Source organism: Anas platyrhynchos, chromosome 5 (genome assembly GCF_047663525.1).
Source record: "Anas platyrhynchos isolate ZD024472 breed Pekin duck chromosome 5, IASCAAS_PekinDuck_T2T, whole genome shotgun sequence".
NCBI classification, from domain to species: Eukaryota; Metazoa; Chordata; class Aves; order Anseriformes; family Anatidae; genus Anas; species Anas platyrhynchos.
This window is the reverse complement of record NC_092591.1, coordinates 6,486,020-6,505,886: the sequence shown is the minus strand read 5'-3', so window position 1 is coordinate 6,505,886 and position 19,867 is coordinate 6,486,020. Positions and strand designations below refer to the sequence as shown.

General features: G+C 48.2%; 1 long non-coding RNA gene across 1 annotated transcript; it reads right to left on the bottom strand.

Annotated features, from left to right (window-relative positions):
• Positions 1-2,938: 2,938 nt before the first annotated feature.
• On the bottom strand, positions 2,939-15,425 carry LOC140002567 (uncharacterized). The gene is made up of 3 exons (XR_011809424.1): positions 13,789-15,425; positions 8,987-9,032; positions 2,939-3,012 (listed from the first exon to the last, which is right to left on the bottom strand). It is a non-coding gene; the product is annotated as an uncharacterized lncRNA (long non-coding RNA).
• Between the last annotated feature and the right edge of the window lie 4,442 nt (positions 15,426-19,867).

The window sequence follows — 19,867 nt, the reverse complement described above, 5'->3', positions numbered from 1 at the left end:
GAAAAATGCCACAAACATCCTGCTTTAGCCAAATTCTCTAGCTGGCCCAGTTCCCACATCAAGGAGGCTGACTTTCATTGTCCTTTGTGACCCCTCTCTCATCTCAGTTAGGCAATTTTTCAGCTCCTGGAGAGCAATTGCAGGATCAGGAATTAATTTGCTGCATCATCTTCTGCATTGTCAAGCACTATATAGCTGGAGGAATATAAGAAAATACATTGGTGGTGGGGTTTTTTTTAGACTACATTTTTAGGTTTGTCAGGTTAAACCAATCTATTTTTAGACTAAATAACTATAACCTCTTCGCTCACCTTCTGGTTAGTTCTGACAACAGGAGGACTGATGAAAGACGTCTGCAGCCTGTGTTGAGAAATGAGTGCACAGGGCAGCCTCTCGTCCTCCCGTCCACCTCCCGGTGCTCTTTGTGCTGAAGCAGTGCATGGGGAAAGGCATAATGAAGAAGTTGGATCTGGCCCCAGCAAAAGGAAGAGAGGACCAGCTAACCAGATTTCCTTCGATGTCAAATAAAAGTCAGAAATGTAGATGATAGGTGAGCCCAAGTGTGTGCTGCCACTTGTTTGCCAGGAAACTTCAGAGTTTTTCATATGAAATGGTAGTTTCATAATAATAGGTCATAATACAAGAATGAGCTTTGGTTCAAAGTTTGAGTTTGTTTTTAGCAGGAAAAAAAAAAAAAAAAAGGAAAGAAAGAAAAACAACAACAACAACAACAAAAAAAATGTCTCACTCTGGGTTTCTCTGATGCCATACACCTCTACAGCCCCTCTGCTCTTCTTTCTCTCTTGAAAGTCTTTAAAGTCTTTTATCCCTTTTGGGACACGACCCAAACACTGCTTGTCCAAACTTGTCCACCTTGCTCTTTCCTTGTTGAGAACCTGGTTGGGAATATGTAACACTAAAAACATTTCAGGGCTTCCCCCTGTTCATGCCACAGATAGCCTATCAGGATATAACCTGCATTAAAAAAAAAAAAAAATAATAATAATAATAATAAAATAAATCTGTGCAAAGGGAGACGTGCTTTATATTTAAGACCCCTTCAATAGTTTTCCTGGCTCCATTTTACAAACTCTGAGTCACCCTGGCTCAAGTCGTGAGGAATCAGTGTTTGAACCTGCAGAGATATTATCTGCCTCTGAAATATTTAGGAAAACTCTGAGCCTTATTTGGAAAAGTGAAATCTGCTGTGATAACCAAGGCCTTGATTAGCTGGAAGGAGAGAGGGATCCTAAACACCTTCCCCCTCATGATTAACTCCTGCTGTGTCCGTGTGGCACCCTGTGGGGCTGCTGGCATGTCAGACATCTCGTAATTGTTTCTAGAGCATCCCACAAGGTCCCAGGTGACCTCCCCAAGGGCTAAAACCTTCTTTCCCCCCTTAATGGAAGACCATGTAGCACACAGTCCTACATCAGTGGTGTAGTCATGGATGCAGAGCCCTTCTCCCACACCTCCCCTCAGGGACCAGGGCCACAGTGTGGGGCTCCGGCTGTGGTTGTGAGAGAAGGAACACAGATATTCCCCTACCATGGGGTAGGACACACATCTCACCCCATAGCCAGATTTCTACAATGCTTTGGTCTCCATCTCCCAGGACATCACAGTGTCAGGGTCTTCTAGCAGGACTGGAGTGGGGACACCTCTGTCCTGGGACAGCTTTGCCTTGTCCATGGGCACGTTTATCCACAGGGGTTTTGTTGGTGGCAAGACCCCATCCTGCCAAGCAGCACAGTGCCACAAACCCTGCTCTTTGCTGGGGACCCCCAGCAGCTGCCCACAGCAGGAGGTGCCAGCAGGATTATGGCCGTGGGGCAGGGCCTGTGTCACCGTGCTGTGACAGCAGAAAAGCCACCACTGGCTCTGGCTGTGCTCACCAGGACTGGTGGCTGTGCTCGGTTCTGCTTCCAGGAGGCCAGCAGCATATCGCTTACATTTACACAGTCACCAGTAACACAAGACCTGGCAGCTTCTCAAAGATGAGCAGAGGTTTGGAAGTCAAAGATATTTTTCATTCCCAAGCATTTCCTTCATGCCACTGGGAGTATATGATTGTACTCTGCAAGCAGGATAAGGCAAGCAGGAGTGTGTAAAAGTGGTGGAAAAACACCCTCCCCAATTTGACACGGCTTTTTTACCATGTAATAGAGGATGGCCACACTCCCCCTTAAAATGTGCATTTCTCTCATAATAGAAATACTTCATTTCTTTCCTTTAAAAGCCAATGGAATGTGGACAATGAACAATTTCACATTTAGAAGCCAATTTTTCATCAGGGTTTATCCTTTTGATTTGGAAACTGGCTCATTTACGCTGGAAAATTCTGTGAAATGTTGCAATAAAAGAGGCACTATTTTTGCATTAGCTGAAATATGCACACACAGAAACCCAAGCAATACAAAAGCAAGCAAACAAAGAAGTGCCCAGCCCGTAAGCTCCAAGCTGCCTAAAATTTCTTCAAGTAGAAATGCCACAAAGACCCTCGCCATCTCTAATAATAAAGCAAGCTGCCACCCAACAACAACAGAACATTTCCACTAGGCAGTGTGTTTTTCCCTGTGAAACATAACTTAGCAAATGTGGCTTCAGCTGCCTAAATGTCAGCTCAATCTGTTGCAATCTGTTGTAAACGTTCGAGATACTAATCATATGTCATATACTCACAGCAGTTTCTGGATTTGCTTTGGGACTAAAATGTTCCTGAGCAAAACAATTCACTAAGGGCAAAATCCTACCCTCTCTTTTTTTTTTTTTTTTTTCCCTCCTTCCCTAGAAGTAGCTTTTCACTGATTTTTCCCCTTCCTGGCCTACTTCTGTACATGCTGTTTTACTTTATAGAACAGATCCATCCCAGTTCCAGCAGTCAGAACCGGGGGTATGTTGCTTTTCTGTGTTGCATAGCAGAGCAGTAACTTCACATACTGTTTGAGAGAAAAGGAGAATCCAGATTCAGGATAGGCTTCTGGCCAAACCAGCTCAGATTTTCCATCCCTTCTGTAACCGAGACATGAAAAGTGCAGGTTAGGACTGGGCAGCAGCCACTGACATCAGAAGCCCTATTTCTGGCAATCTTCTTTCCCAGATTTGTGTCTGATTCATGTTATGGCTTTCAGACCAAATGCAGGAAAACTAGGTACCAAGATACATTCAGATACTAAATCAAAGTTTGAGGAAAAACGAGGGTTTTCTACTTTCATATTAAGCCCACGTATACTTGCTGGCAGATATTTATAGAGCATGACAGTATTAACTCTCATCTACAGTCAAGAAGTGGGATAAGTTACATGAATTCAGTGCTGCCAGCCCAACATAATTTCCTTTCAACACCACGACCAAATTGCTGCACGTCATTGCCTTGATTTTCACACCTGTAAAATGGGGATAATACTTACGCCTTTTACAGGGGATAACGCTATAAACATGAGCTAAACTATTTGTGAAAACGCTTTGGAGAAGCACCGACCCCTTACTGTACAATAACTTTATCTGTACTGGCTGATGTTAGACAGGAGGAGCTGAAATCTAAACCAGGAAAGTGAGGGAGAAAGGAAGCATAATTTCCTGTTTGCATGATCTACTCTGCAAGTGCAACGGAGAGTATAAGGCTGAGGGATCTTGCGAGAAAAGGCCTTTTCAGCCAGCTCCCCCAGCTTTCTCCAGCCTGTGCTCATGCAATGCCACGGTCTTCATTGAAGACATTCCTAATTTGCCCAGCGTGAGAGGAGGATCCAGCCCTTTCACATCAAATCGATTTTCTTTAGATTCCAGAGCAGATGTGGTGCTGCGTGCCAGTGACCCCTCCGATCTCGCACGCCCGTGCTGCATGCGGTGGTACCCTCTGGTTGAGGAATAAACCCAAGTAACCACCGCAGTGCAGCTGAGAAAGCAATGGAAAATCCAGCCAGGCAGGAAGCTTTTTCTTCTTGATTTCTGTGAAGTTCTCCAAGTTTGGCAAGCTTTGTAAACTCAGTAGCGGGAACAGAAAAGGAAAAACCATCACGTACAATTTTTCTGTGGCTTGCAGAAGTGAAATAAATCAAAAGATAAAACGGCAAGGCATCTGTGATACAAGATTTATTCTGTGAATGCTTGAAGCATTTAATCACTGTCCCTGTGGCTTCCAATTCTGATTGTGAGGGCTACATTATTTTGCCTATTTTGTAAGGTATAAGCACGTATATCTCAAGTGCTTTCTGGCTGCGTTCCATATTCTCCACTTCCCCGTTGCTGTTAGTGCTTTCCCTTTTGCATGGCTTGGATAACTCTCCGTAGTGCTCCCCATCTGTCCCTCTTTGCTGCCTTCTGATTTAGCATCTGAAAACTTTCCACATGACACCAGTGAAGTCCTCGTTGCCACCGGTGGGACCAGCTGTGCCCCCTTGTTCCTTCCACCCGCTGTGGTGCCTCATCACAGCTATGCCATAGGTCTCTGTCAGAGCCACTGTCCCTCTGTTGGGGCAGATGGATGTCCCCAAGCCCCCCCCCTTCCATGGGTCAGGCATGAGGTGAGCTTACCATTGCCATCATGGTCCCATCCATCCATCTGCTGTGCCATGGTACATCTGGTATATCCCCTTTTCCATCTCTTTACCCAAAGCAATGACAAGTAGAGGGGCTTAGATTAGCACAGGAGATCTGGGAGCCACCAAAACCCAAGCACAAAGTTGAGATGCCCGCAGTGGCTCCCAGCCCTGGGGTCTGCTAAGACAGAACAAGCAAGGGGCAAACAGCCCAGCATGTGTTTGCAAATTGGAAAACCTGAAAACGGCCCCATCTGTCTCGCCTGGTTCAGTCCCACAGGGACCCCCTGTGTCCCACCGCATGTCCAGACCCAAGCGCTGTGGGGTGACAGCAGGCCCCCTGCCCCAGCAGGGCTCTGTGATGCCCGTTAGCTCTGTGCCATGGTTGTTGAATTCCCATTAAACAGCTGAGTCTCCTTTAAACTTCATCCAGAACAAGGAGCTTAAGCCTTACGGCAGCATTTCCTAGGAACTCTCAGCTCTCCTTTGGGGACATATTTCTTTCTGTTGAAGGGAAAATTTCACAATACCTCTCTTCTGCTTCCAGGCACCGTGGTGCTGCTCTCCTGCCATCTCCTCTCGACTTTCAGATCTCCTCTCTCATTCCAGCCTGTCTGCTAGGATTCATTCAAAGGTGTAGGAAAAAAAAACTCCTGGGACAGCCTGTCCCGTACCGCACCCACCCCTGTAAAACCCCAGCCGGAGCACCACTGGTTCTTATCAGCCATCACACCTTAAAGTATAAAAGGTGTGCCTAATATTAGCCAGGAAACGTCGTGGTGAAGACCTGGACTTTTTCAGCTAATCGGTATTAATAACTTCCTATGCTTGAAGACAGCCCATAGGAAATGCAGCCTGACTCATCTACCCTGTAATTAGATGAACTCCTCGAAAAAGTGCAGGTGGCTGCACCGCAAAGGCACATTAGCCAAGGTGCAGAATATGCTTCTGACCAAAGGGCAGATAATAGCAGCAATAATTTCCTCCACTGATATAATACAAAAAAGCAGTATTTCTGACAGATTTGGCATCTGGCTGAGGCTGGAAAGTCGAGCAGTCATTTTCTTTCTTTCCCTCTCCCTTTTATCTCACTCAAGGGAAATCTGTAATATGCACAAAGCCTTGATTTATTTTTTACACTCTCAAAAATTACTGGAATAATTATGCAGAGAAATTTCACAAAAAAAAAAAAAAAAAAAAAAAAAAAAAAAAAAAAAACAGAAGATATTCAGGCCTATTTGCTACTTTGGTTATACGTAGACTGCGATCCTTACCAAAGATATTTGCTTCCTGTGTTCTCTTTTTCTGCCAAGTTCAGCCGTATATCACTTTTATGTATCTGAAGGCCGCAGCGTAATGCAATATGAAGCTATGAATGGGATAAGGTTACATATTCTCCATTGATTTTCCATTGTACCCATTATCTTTAATGCTGGAACGCGGGATAGTGCGAGGGCCGGAAGCCTCCGCACCTCCGCGCTGCATGGTGCCGTATGAAAACCAACCCCTGGGGGCAGATAAAACCAGCTGTGAGCTGCAGAGAGGAGACAGGCGTCCCCCGAAGCAGCCGGCATGATGGGGGGAGTGGGTTGCTTGCCTGCCAGCAGGGGAGAGAAAGGGAGAAGCAAGGAACAGGGAAGGGATTACGGCATGCAAGAGGCCAGAAGGCAAGAGAAGGGCTGGCAGCGGGGAGAGGGAGCCAAAGGAAGGGCCCATGACAGATCTGCCTCAAGCCTTCTTGGCAGTGGACAAATACTTTTTGCTTCACAAAAGAGAAAGTGGGAAAAAAAAATAAGAAAAAGAAAAAAGTTTTGTGGTCCATGATGCTGCCGCTGCCCAGGAGCACAGGGATGCTCAAAAGCCTTTGCCCCCCTGGTTTGGGGCCTTGTGGAAAGCAAGCTGAGGGCTCACTGCTGTGGCTGCCCAGCCCCATGGCTGCGGGTGTGTGGGGAGAACTCAAAGGCTGAACATTGGTGCTGGGGGGTGAGGAAGATGAGGGGGCTGGGAGGATGCAGCCACATGGGGAGAGTGGGGCGCATGGGTGGCCTGCAGCCCAGACGGGCCTAGTCCCCCTTCTGGGACGAGAAGTTAACACTAGCTCTCTAACAAGCTTCTCCAATCACTTTTTTTTTTAAGGCCGTGTGTTAACAGAAAGCAACTGTGCAAATGCAGCGAGTTCCAGCACTGCTTCCACCCTCGTTATGACAGACACCACCACAATGTGGTTGTTGTTCCTCTCGCTAAGGGTCAGAGCAGGGAGCCGGGCAGGCGATTGCCACACGCAGTCCCACTCGGGTCACCCCAGTGGGACCTCTCCCTGCCCCTCTTGGGCAGCCAGGGCTGAGGGTCCCCATCCTAGCAGCAGAGCCCTCTGCCACCTCCCCTCTGCGGTCACCGCTGGTGCCCCTGTCATGTATTTTTCAGGTCAGAATGCTTCTGAAGGACGAGCGACCTGCTCATCTTCGCCTGACCTTTACTGCTCTGGATACTTGTGCTGACATCTGTGACTCATTTGTGATCTACAAAACTGAACTGACCAATACAAAAAATCTTTATGAGAGCCTTGCCATGTTCACCAGCAGCCTTCCTGACCTCGCTGCTCCAGAGCTGCTGCTCTGGGGAACTCCATGGGCAACATCTCCACCTCCAGCATCCCACCCCAGCCTCCCCTCCACCACGTCAGCTCTCAGCTGTGGGCACGGAGTGTGGGGACCCTTGGGGTGAATTTTCCTGTGGTCACTGAAGAGCAAAGCCCCTGATGAGGTCCCCCCAGTGCAAGAGAAATCCAGTGCCTCCTTTTGCTGCCCCAGCGGGGTGAGGACACGAGCCAGGCTCCTTTGGGGCTGCCCCACTGCTGCATGTGTGTGCACGTGCATGTGCTGCGCAGCAGGGCCCCGCTTCTCGTTTAAACAGCCAATTAAAGCCTACTTTGGCACTTAGCACATGGCATCAGCTTGCAGTACTTAAGCTGCCTAGCACAGTGTGAATTTAATTTGATAAAGGGGCAACTAATAAAGATCTTGGAAGGCTGGTTAAAGTTCATTAAGCCCTTCCTTTCAAGGTACACTTCTCTCCCCTGCAAAAGCTTACGTCTATTTTTTTTTTTTTAAAGCTGTGTTATATCCTGCCACCAGAAAAAGGTGCCTGTGTCACACTCTGACAGGGTATATTTAAAGTCTCACTGTCAAAGTCATGTCAGATCTTGATTCCTTGCCCAGAAATGTGCAGAAAGAAAAACTAAAGCCCCCTTCCCCAAGTGCGGGGAGAGGAGTGCACGGCGGGTTTGTGCAGCTTCTGCGAGGCGAGCTCAGCTTCTGTCACACTGCGCTACATCCATCCTACTTCTTTTGAGCGATCCCGAATTCCAGATGGCTTTCATAAACAGATGAGGAGGCTCCTCCGAGTTCACTGGTTTAATGAAGCCCGTATGGCTGACTCATGTAATAAGTATTTAATCATGCTGATGAAAATCATTTTAAAAACTTCCACCACACACAGTGCTGTTCCCCGCACAGCCGCCGAGCTGATAACACAACATCACAGCCAAGGAGCCTCCGTTCTCCAGAGCCTCTCCAGGTGCCTGCCTCAACGTTCATTAAGGAGTTATAAATGTGTACACGTCTGTGCGTTGCCACCCTCTAACGAGGACCGGTTCATCTTTGCTAATGCTCATCAAATCACCTACATGAGTGCCACAGGAAGATTTTTGGTAAGCTCCACATTCCCCGTGCAGCTGTTTTCAGAGGTCACCCATGGGTTAACACTTGGGTGTTTATATCTTCTCATTAGTTTCAGTTTGTGCTCTCAAATGCCCATACTTGCTAGTGTAAGTGGTCTCCATTTGTAAACAGAGAAATGCCGATACCTTGTAAGTACTGAGTCATCTTAGGTGGAAATCTGTCCTCTGGTCAGCAGAAGTCCTGGACAATGCCACAAAAAATGTGAACTTTCGTCATTTCCAGCGCATGGACCTAAATGAATGCATGGAAGCGCATCATGTGGCCACTGGTCGCCCACGCAATCTCGGTGCATTTCAAGCTAGCTCCAGTCTGCTCGTCTCCTCCAGAGCAAACCCAGAGCTGGAGGCCGCCCTGGAGCTGCTTGCACACCAAGAAGTGGCAGTGACCTCCCCAGGGCAGCTCTGGGGAGCTCAGACATATCCTGGGGTTCTGTGGTCACCCAGACAATGCCCTGTGAGGGCTAGAAGATTTGTTTTCAAGATCTGAATGTATTCCTTGAGGGGAAAGGGTCCAGAAATCACTGCCTTGCAGGGTCTGGGTGGGCTGGAAAAGCCCGTGGAGTTCTGAGAACAAGCGGGGCGCCTTGCGTGGGTTGGAGCACTGAGGAAGTTGGAGACACTCTACCAGATGCTCCTTGCTTGTGTGAAAGGCTGAAACAAGGCACATTGACTCCTAGGTCTGAATTCTCATTGTCATGTTTGTGCTTACCTTTACAACAGGCTCATTGCTGCAGGCCCAAGCACTTCTGGGAGCTCTGGCAAAAGAAAGAAAATGACATTATTCTGCACATGCTCCCAGCCACACAGAGAGAGGAGTCCCTGTTTTTTCTACAGGGAGTTTTGTGGATTGGTTCAAATTTTGATAGATATTTTTTATCATCAGATGAATTAGTTTTACATGTTGAGGACAAGGCCACTTAAAGTTTCCAAATTCTAGAAATGTTGAAAGCTCAAGGCATGTTTGCACTATTATCAGTTACAAAATTGCTTATATCCTGATGGGGAAAAGACTTGTTTTCTGACATGAGACCAAACACAATCTCCACTTTGTGTCGTTACAGCTAGTTCCCTTTGGTAAGCAATTTATTGTTCAATCTACTGACATGTAATACAGTGTTCATGGCTTTAGAAACTGGATTTATTTTAACTTCCCTCATTTGATTTTACAATAGACATTTTTTCACTTCTATACACATGCATATGTTGAAAAGCTACTGCTACAGGATGAACAGAAAGCCGAGTGTGATCCTGTCTCTTACACTTGTAAATGGTGTGCCCAGGAATTACCCCATGCTTTCTGAATGACTTAAATGCCCTTAGTGCAGCGTAGGTGCTGCTTTAAATAGTTGTTCCTTGGTGGCTAGCAGTTAAATCTTCAAGACTGGGAAGTCTTCTGGTTAACTTTGAATCATATTGCTGCAGCACCTAGACATATGCAGCTGCAAATAACTGGGGCATTATGGTCTTTACAGGCTCAATAATGAGATCCAGAGTTCACTTTACACAAGTGCTGCATCCTCCCGTGTGTGGGCTTAAGAAGTTTGGAGCAGCAGGATCAAACTCTGCAGGGATTCTGCATCCTTTCTGCATCCTTTCTTGTACCCCACTTCAGAGCGCCCAATTAAGATGTCACCATGACTTTTCAGAAGAGCACCTTAAAAAGAAAAACACTGGGACAGAGGAGAGGTCTCAATTGCCGTGGTTACGACTTCAGACTCCGGAGCTAAAGGATACCAAGAGGAGAGCTTAATGCCTATAAATCTTCCAGGGTGACCTGATTCATGACTCAGCCAAAGCGCCCAAATCCCTGAGAGCCAGGAGAACAACAGCTTTAAAATACAGTTCACTACTCTTGCTGGAATCTGTAACCCGCTGGTTTCACACTCAGAAGGTTTAAGCCGCAAAAGGCAGGAGAGGATTTATGTGTTCCTCTGAACAAAATACGTAAGGGTAGGAAAACTTGACCCGACAATTCTGAGACATGCCTGCCGTAAATAACCAATTGATTGGCTGACTAGCAAAGCCATTAGCGGGCGTGAGGTGCCTGCTGAGATTCAGACACCGCATAAAATGCTGGAGGTGCCTGCAAAATGGACACAGCAATTGGCCACGCAGTCATCTGCTCACAAGCCACTCACAAGAGCTCATGAAAAATGGGGTGGCTTTCATCTCACCCACTTGACACCAGGGCTCTGGGAGGGGACTGTGCGTGGGATCCAGTCTGTCACGGGCAAAGGGGGAAGAACACAGAGGTAAAATGACTACCTTGTGCTTGAGTAGTAAATCATCCGGAGGAGTAAAAGTATTTCATATTAAGTTGGAGAACCTGCCTTGACAGTTGCAGACAATGAGTCTTTTCTGTTGTAAATCACCACAGCTGCCAAATGGCACTGGTAGGGCTGAGCTAATGGGGCTTTCCACCCCATGAAAAGTGGCTGCAGCAGGTATAGGAGGAGGGAATTCAATGTCTCTGCTGATCACAGGCTGTCGGGTGGAAGGACCAGAGGTTACATTTTACTATCTGAGAATGGGTCATTTTTAGCTTTTCCTTCCATCCCATTCCCTCTCAGTGAATTTATGTGGTACTCCCATCTTCACTCTCAGTGCTGTGACCAGTTCCTGGATTTGGGTTGTCTTTTTGTCCCATCCCACCCGATGGCACAGGAACAAGCCAGAGTGGTGGAAGGCCCCTGAAGCTCTGCCAAAAAAATCTTTCACTGAGAAGGGCAGGCCCTAGGAAGCTGAGCAGACAGAATGCTGGGCAGCTCCAGGCACTCCTTTATACCAGCTTGAGACATACGCACCATGCAATTCGGTAGGAATCTGGGTCTGAACGGCTAAATAAACAGCAATATGATGATGAAACAGAACCAGCTCCTCAGAGAGGCCGTCACTTCAGGCATGAGCCTTGAGCAAGCAAAGACGTGGCCTTGTTCCAGTATCAAACATATTCCACTCACAGTTTCAGATCTTTCCAACCTTTCCTACCCAAGAAGATAGTGGCTGGCTTGCAAGTGATACCTGAGCAGGTATCACTCCCTGTGCTAGATTGATTGTCTCTTGCACTGTTTTTATGGGAGTGAGAAAGTCCTTGGCCCTGCCCCTGCCTCCACTCAACCAAACCAAGCTACTTGTTCACAAGCAGAGGATTCCTCCACTACGTAGCACTCAGTTCAGTTCCCCAGACAGTTTTTCATTTTATGGATTAGACTAAACAGTTGCGTCATTTTTTTTTCCAGAGAGTGAAGGGCTGCAAGATAAGGGTTGGTTCCAAATAGCTGCATTTACACCGTATGCAAAAAGACACTGGCCAAGTATTGATATGCTGCTGCCCAGGTTGTTCCTGGTGTCTCCAAACCCATCAGATATGGTGAGTACCAGCAGAGGATTCATCTGCTTGCAGGAATCTGGCCCTATTCCTACAGACCACAAGATTGTACAAGCATGACTATGTCTAACGTCTCACCAGCTAACCTCAGGTTTTATTATAGCACCCTGCTGCTATCCCAGCAATGTCTTTTGAACAGGCAAAAATATCTCAATCTCCCCACCCAGCCCTAGTCCCCCCAATTTAATGCCACCTGATAGTTATCTGTACACAGTGCTGTCAGAAGTAGCATCTGCTCCAACAATCTCCAGTGGAGCAACCTGCAGGACAATGAACATCATAGGAGTGAGGGCCTCATCCATGCGCGGAGCACATCCCCAGAACTCGTGGCACTGCTTTAGTCAACACATTCAAAATGCTGAGGGTTGGTGTTGCTGGAGATCAGTCTCCAGCACCCCAGTATTCGGGACTCCTCTTCATGCTGGTTTGGCCTGCAGTCTCTAACACTGAACACAAAGTAAAAGACACAGGAAAAAAGAAATTAGCTAAATATTTCCCAGCCCTGCAATATTGAAAGATGTGGGGTTCTCTCCGTGTGACAGTTTTAGGCACCACAACATCCACCCACTAGGAGGTGTTCTGCAGTGCCTTGAAGCCTGTTGGAACGGGGTTTTCCTCTTGCTTGCTCTGAGCTTGCCGCTGGGCAGTTTCATTAGGCAACATCTAGTTCTGCTTTTACGAGATGATAGTGAATAATGGCTCCGTGCTCACTTTGCAGCTACGGAGGGATCAATCCATATCCTCTCCATGGAAGCTTCTTTCCAAGAAGTGCATTAGTCTTTGGGCTGTCCTTTTTTTTTTTTTTTTTTTTTTTTCGGAAACCTAATGCTGCATTCTGTACAAACATTTTGCTACAGGAGAGAAAGTTCTTGATTTTGGAAGTGTCATTTTAGTACACCCAGCGCAAATGTTTATAAATACATACCTGCACACAGACACAGTGCTTGTCCAAACACATTCAAAGGATACCTAGGTTCTTTCGTGTATTACATACTCAGAGTGAAAATAACCAGCTATATTTAACCCAGATCCAAGCCTAGACTAAATTATTTTAAAGGTCAATTAAAGAACAAAAAATCATGGTAGTGAAGAGATAAAAAGCTCCCATTCATTTGCCATTCCAAGAGCTTTAACACAACCAAAGCACAGAATGAGAAATTGCAATTAAGTAGGGTTTTATATAAAAATCGGTGACAACTCCAAGTTCCTGTACCTGCCAAGACCTGAATGCAGATGACTGAATTTGGCCTACAGCAGTTGATGGAAACTCCATCACTCACTGCGCTGATGTAGTTGTTTGGAAACCAACGGCTCTTGGCAGAGAAAACACATTTCAGCTTCTGTTGAATGACTGCACATATGATGAGCAAAAGATGAGATAGGCCAATAGCCGGTGTTCAAATCTGGATTATGTTTTGGCTAGGACTTAAAGTTCAGGTCTGGGGCCAAATGAAGGCTAGAATTTAGCCTGAAATATAATCCTGAAATCACATGGACTCTTCTCCTCAGGTATTGGACTTGGCAGCAGGATCCTGGGGATATTTTCTCCCTTGCAATTGCTGGTCTGCCCGTTTGGCAGGCGCGGCTGTGCTTGCTGCATTCCTGTTCTTTGGCCCTGTGTGAGTCAGTTCTGGAAAACTCTTATTTGACCACAACTGGAAAAGAAAAACTAAAAGAAAAAAAAATACATATACACACAAAAACCCCAAGCCCAAACCCACAGATCAAATTTGCAAGATGGGTCGGAACCACAAAGCCCAGATTTCCGCGCCAGCAGCCTGCATGAGTTCAGCTGGGAGATCCCAGAGCAGATCCCATGAGGGCCACCAGCAGCTGGGGGGGCCATGCAAGGCCAGGTCCCGTCCCGAGCCAGAGGGGCCACAGGCGTCCCACGGGGAGAGCAAGCAGGGCCAGCCAAATCCCCCGAGCAGCACCAGGGTTTGTTCTCTGGCTGCCTCGGAAAGCTATTTCCAGAGCTTAACTCAACACCTTCCCTCAACCTCAGAGCACCTCCCAGAGCAAACATAATCACCTCCCAGGTTTGGGCCTTACGCAGAAAGAGATCCATCTGTACAGGAATGATATTTAGCACGGGTCACAGTTTAAAATGCCATCAAAAATACCTGGAAGGGCAGTCATGGTTCGGCTCTGCCATCAGCAGTGAGGTGAGGACACCTCAGTGTGTCTGCTGAGGTAGGGGTGTGACGTGCACCAGAAGATTTGTGCAATAAGCAGGAACAACAGCCTGGCTGCACTCCTCGCCATTTCTTAACGTCTGCACTCCTTGCCATTTCTACGCACTGGGAACCCGTTCGAAAAGCAGCGATGGAAATCTTGGAAAGCGAATCGAAGCGAAGAAAAGCCCTTGGTGTAATTTTACAGCGTGTGAAAGACTTAAAGCAAGAAACACAACCAGATGCCACAAGGAAACTACTTCCAATTAGTTCTGCTTTGTGTTATACCTACTGATGAAAAATAAAAACAAATTCATTCTGTCAACAGCTCTATCTATAGCATAATCCTTAAATGAACTCATCCGTCAAACTGGTCTCCTCTGGCAAAACACATTACAATCCCTGTTTCTCAGCTGTGTGAATCAATCATCTGTTTCCCAAACCCATTGGTCAACATCTTAGAAACCCAATATATTTTTATTGCGCTAAACAAGCCAGTTGCAGGGCACCAACCTCACCACACCACCGATGTACAAAGTGTCCGTCTACTAGCAAACTTGGCGATTTCGGGGGAGCTGTTTCCCCGTCAAGGTTATAGGGTGAACGCACTGACCCAAAACGAGTAAACCTCGGCCGTCCTGCCCCAGCAGTGTGGTCGGGCTGTGCTGCTGCTCACGGCTGGATGAGGTGAGAGAGCACTGAAGAACAGACTGGATTTTCTTCTGGGTGGAGAGTTCAGATAGTGATGTTTGAAAGGGCATGGTTAGACTCTTTAGAAGATTTTAAGACAAAGCTAATGGTTCGCATTGAAGGGTAAGAAGTTACAGCCACAGTCACATACCTCAAAGAAGTCCTGTTTCCCACCAAGACTCACTCGTGCTGCAAGCAGAGGTGTGCAGTTGATGCTCTGGGCTTCGCTGCATCAGCTGATAGAAAATCTACCAAAAGTGTGATGCCAACCTGGGAGTTTCTTGCAGATGTGTTAGCTCAGACAGGCAAACTACAGCAGCAGTTTTACCTGAGGCCACTTCATAGAAGTTTATTACTTAGTTGTATTTTAACTGTTAAATTGACAACCATTATGAGTGTCACTAGGGAATCCCTCAAAATAATCTACAACACAGTTACCAGGAGAGATACCTAAGGAATATTGAGTAAAGAGACACGGCAAGGGCACCCTGGTATGTCCTTACAATGGTACCTGCTGGTGTTAAAACAGCAGCAATGTTTCCCCTGTAGCATCCTGGTTCAAGAGAAACTTCATCATCTCCCATGGATTTCAGTTACCTGAGATATTTGGGATGTTTAGCTTCTGGGCTTGAAATTTTTGATGTTAGCCTTTACAACGAGACAAACCTTACAGAAAGGTCTGAGTAACAGACTGAGTAAAGGGCTTCCAGACCTGGCTGATCTCAGTGCTGGGCCTGGGAGCCAGAGAAGGAGGGAGAGAGGAATTCATCTGAGCTGAAACCAAGGTCAGCTTCCCTGAGGACCTAAGCCATGGCTCCTGGACACTCATGTACTGGGGACATGGGGAATTCTGTCAGTTTAATGGCTCCAGCACCAACATCCTTGGGAGGAATGAAAAGTTGCTAAAAAAAACAAAGCAAATGAGACACCTTTCACTGGAGGGTCAAATAATCCCAAACACACTGTGAAATCCACCCATGGAAAACCATCTGGTGTTCATCTACCCTAAACCCAAACATGGCCACCCCAAATCCCCAAGCATCCCAAGGGGAAGCAGCCTCAGCCAGAAGAACCACGTGGACGGACACACAGACATGGACACAGCCCTGTATGCAGCAGGAGGGATGCATCTAGCTCTGCTCAGAGCTCACTCCCTTCTTCATCGAAGGACCTGCTGCAATCCCCTGCCCCGTACCGTGGATTGAGGCCATCCTCCCTTCTTGCTTTCACTAGTTCATCATTCAAATGCTTGTCTTTCAATGAAGCTGAAAGAGGCACTACAGCATGGCCAAATCCAAGCACTCGAACCCATGAGTCAGCCCCACACCCTGTTCATGAGCTGGCGTTGAACACCACGGGGGTTTTCACGATGCACTGAACATGCCTTTGCTTCGCTTTTGTATGTCCAAGGTCTGCTCTACAGCAACAAAAAGCAGAAGAATTTTTCTTTTCAAAGGTGTCCACTGGCTTGAGCTTAGAGCCTAAAGCTTCTATCTGAACATCAGGTACTGCTCATTCATACTGTGCCACTAATTAGTATTGAGCAGGTACTTGAATTTTGAATCGACAACGATCTGTTGCACTCAAAGAAAAGACAAGAGGACGTCTTCTGAGCACACAGCTATGCTCCTGGCCAGGAGTAGAGCTCCACGGTGCCTGGCCAAGCCAGGGCATGGCTTTGGGGAGTACCCATCGGGGCCTGGAGCTGTGCCCCACACATTTCCCCCTGCTCAGCTCCCTAAACACCAGTGGAGGGCTCAGGGCTCACTCCAGCAGGACATGGGCCACCCCACTGCATACTCCTGACCCCACCATTGGGATATTTGCACTCCTGCTTGTCACACACCACCACCTCAGGGAGCTACCCCAAACACTCATGCCCTTCACCTCACTGGAGCCGCTGCTCACCCCCAGCACCACACCACGCTATAAATATCCCTCCCAACCCCTCCTCATCCACTGAGCCCCTGGCACCCCGGGGCAGGGAGCAGCCCCGAGGCCACCACCTGCTTCGCCCACCCCGTGGGACGGCGCGGCCGCCCTGATCCCCGGGAGCCGGGACATCCCGGCCGGCTCTCCCCAAGGCACCGGCAGATTAGCGGCTCTATTTTTCAAGCTGCCCCTCTCTCACCCCCTCCAGCTTTCATTCAACTCGCAGGAATTTAAGGCAACTTGGCAGGGCAGGCAGGGTCTATATATAAACCCTGGTGGCCATCTCATCAAGCAAAATGCGATGAGCAAATGGCCTCTGTACCTGGAATGTGGTTTTGTGCAAGTGACAGGTCAGCAAAGCAGCTGACATCTTTCCTTGCAGCACAATGGGGATAGCAGGGATGCCATCAGCACTATTTTTTTCCTACCCTGCTGTGCACTAAAAAATTTATTCTAAGAACATTAGGGAGCAGGGGGGTAAAAATAGATCTGCAGGTTCAGCAAATGGCTCTCTCCACTCCTTGCGCTTCAACCTTTTTTTGCAGAGAACAGGAGCAAAAAGGGTTGCGCTGCTCTGTTGAACTCTGTGTTTGCTCGGCAGTTCCCGGTAATGACACCGCTGCTTTCTGGGCTCATTTAAAAATGCTTCCAGCAACCTGGGCATTTTTGTGGTTCCAATTAAAACACTGTTGGCATTAACCACATGGTAAAGAAACTTGGAAATAAGGGTGACCTCGATCCAAACCCTCTTGCCAGGCTGGGAGCAGCCTGCAGAGCTGTCCTGTGTGCACGCAACATAAATGTCTCAGAGGGCTGCAGTGGCCAAATTTGCCTGGCCCCCAGAGACATGGCAGTGGCCAGATCATCTCAGAGTTAAGGCTGGTGGAGACATTTCCATGGAGCAGCCTGGGAAGTGCCATGACAGCACTGGGAGGCAGCTCCTGCTTGTCCCAGCTCTGCGGGTGAGTCGCCTGTGGAGAGGTGAGCGTGTTTACAGCCAAATCATAAGCTGCTGAGTGCAGGCTTTGACCTTGGGCTCTCCTCTGGTTTCCTTGTAGACAGAGAATGAGGACACGAGATGGACCACCACAGCAGGACCATCTCCGGGGTGAGGGCAGAGCAGGCAACCATGCGTGTGGGGAGGCGCAGGCTGCCAAGCCTTGGGGCAGCAGTGCCGATGTCCCCATCCTCACCCCACAGCCCCCCTGCACAGCAGGGCTGGTGCCTTGTGCTTTCAAACACATCCCCCAAAGCTAAAGATGGCCTGGGGTTGGGCCATGGGATCTCTCTAAGGAGCTGTTTTGGGGGTAGATGATGCCAGTTTGACTAAGCTGAAACATCTGGCGTCAGCACACTTGGTGTCCCCTCCAGGCACCCAGCGGGGAGCGGCACGGAGCTGTGCACCACGCTCCCATCAGGCAGAGCCCGAGCCCTCGAGCAGGACGCTCCGGTCCCCGTCCCCACAGCAGGGACACCCAGCACAGCATGGGGGGGCACTGTCCCCAGCTTCCCACCACAGATGTCACTCCAGGACCAGCCTTGCTGTGCTAACGACCAGCAAAGAGAGCCCCTGTGAACCTCTCTGGCTCCAACTAAACCCAGCTTGGCTTCAGCTGGCTCTTGGGTCTTAATTAAGGTTTCCAAGCTACAGCAGCCACAAGGCTGGAAGACAAACATGCAGATGGCCTCCTACTTGCCCCCTCACCAGCTGGCATTAAAGGATCAAGAAATGATGCTCTTCTTTGGTGGATTTACACTAATGAGACCCCATGTGTGGGTGGCTCATGGCCAGGGGTAGTCCAGGGCAGAAATTCCTGCTAAAAGAACCATCCCACCACCCTACTCCCAACCCCTGAAATTTTCAGAAACATCCAAGTGATTTAAGGGCTGAATCCTGAAGATTCAGCTTTCATTAAAGCCCTTGGCATTTAGGCTCCTGACCATAACAGAACAGAGGACTGACCCACAGGTATACCTGTCACCCTCTGGTGCTGGGCAGCATGGGACATCCACGGGCTGTCAGCTCCTCGGGGTCCCCAGCAAAACCTCACCTGTTTGTAGAGGCAGCGTCCGTGGGGCTCTGCTTTTTAGATCTTCCCGGTTAAGCGAGATCCTTCTGCAACACAAGAAGTGACTTCAGCGCTCTGCTTCTCAAGAGCTCGTTTAACAGCATGCTGTGGGGATTAGGGGGACGACAAGGAATTTTAATAGAAGGGAAGCACTTTATAACTCACTTCCAAGTTGATTTGTACAGCCAAAGCTGCTTTGTTATTCTTTCACAGGGGAAAGATCCCAAGAGCAAACACCTTCAAAGGAGCAATCCAATTCCCCTTGAAGGCAGGAGAGGCAAACCCTGCAAGTCAAAGCAAGGGCTGAAACGTGCCCAGAATCCCCAAGCCCCTCGAGATCTCCATTTGGCAGATTGCTGCAGCATCCCCTGAGTCTCAGAAGCTGAAGCCTCATGGGTGACGCTGAGCTATCAAAACACCGATGTAGGTGGAATTTTTTAAGCCTAGAGCAACGCTGTGCTTAGGATCACGTCTTTAAGAGACTCTTTTCTTGGTGCTAAGGTTCATTTCAAAAGGGGAGATTTCTCTCCTGGGACCTCTAAAGCCCTTGTGTTTGCACTGCACCCTCACAAAGGGACCAAGGGTGGTGGGGAAGCACCCAAACCAGGACTTGGCTTGGGTTTGGACAAATATAGACAAGAAATGGCAAATGCGAGGCCCCTGCCCCAGCAGGCTGGCCTGGGTGGCTGAAGGGAAGTCAAATATCAACCTTCAGAATACCAAAATTTGGGGGCAGAGGGATCCATCTCTGATTTCCATGTATTTCCAGCCTGAGGCTTTGCATCCCTCAGGCAAGCGTCATTCTTTGGCTTCCAACCCACCGAACTGAACCATCAGATTAAGGAATGACAAGACAGACGACATTTACTAACATTTGGCAGCCAGGCTGAGACAACGTCTCTCCACCATCGTTCGAGTAATCTCCCCTTGGAAAAGGCCCAGATGAGCGTTCCCGCTGCTCAGATGGTTCCAGAAGGAACGACTTGTAAACAGCAGTGGAAACCGTGCCAGGAAATACCAAAAGAAAAAACCATGCCGATTCAACAACGATTTCGGAGCCGGCTCCAGCAGTGATGCTCTGATGAGCATTAAACACAGCCATCACTGCGCAGCTCCTGGGGACGGCCTCGTGCAAGGGGCCTGCTCGCCTCAGCGGCCATTTGCACTCGCCTCCACCCTTGGCCCCTTCCAACTCTGATGAAACCCACAGAGCCATGGGAATGTCTCAGTCCTCAGCACCCAACAAATGTGCCAGGGCCTGATTTTGAGAACCACAGCCCATGGGTGGGTATCTGCCTCTGCCTTTCCTCATCGTCAGTGCCCTGCACATGGCAGTC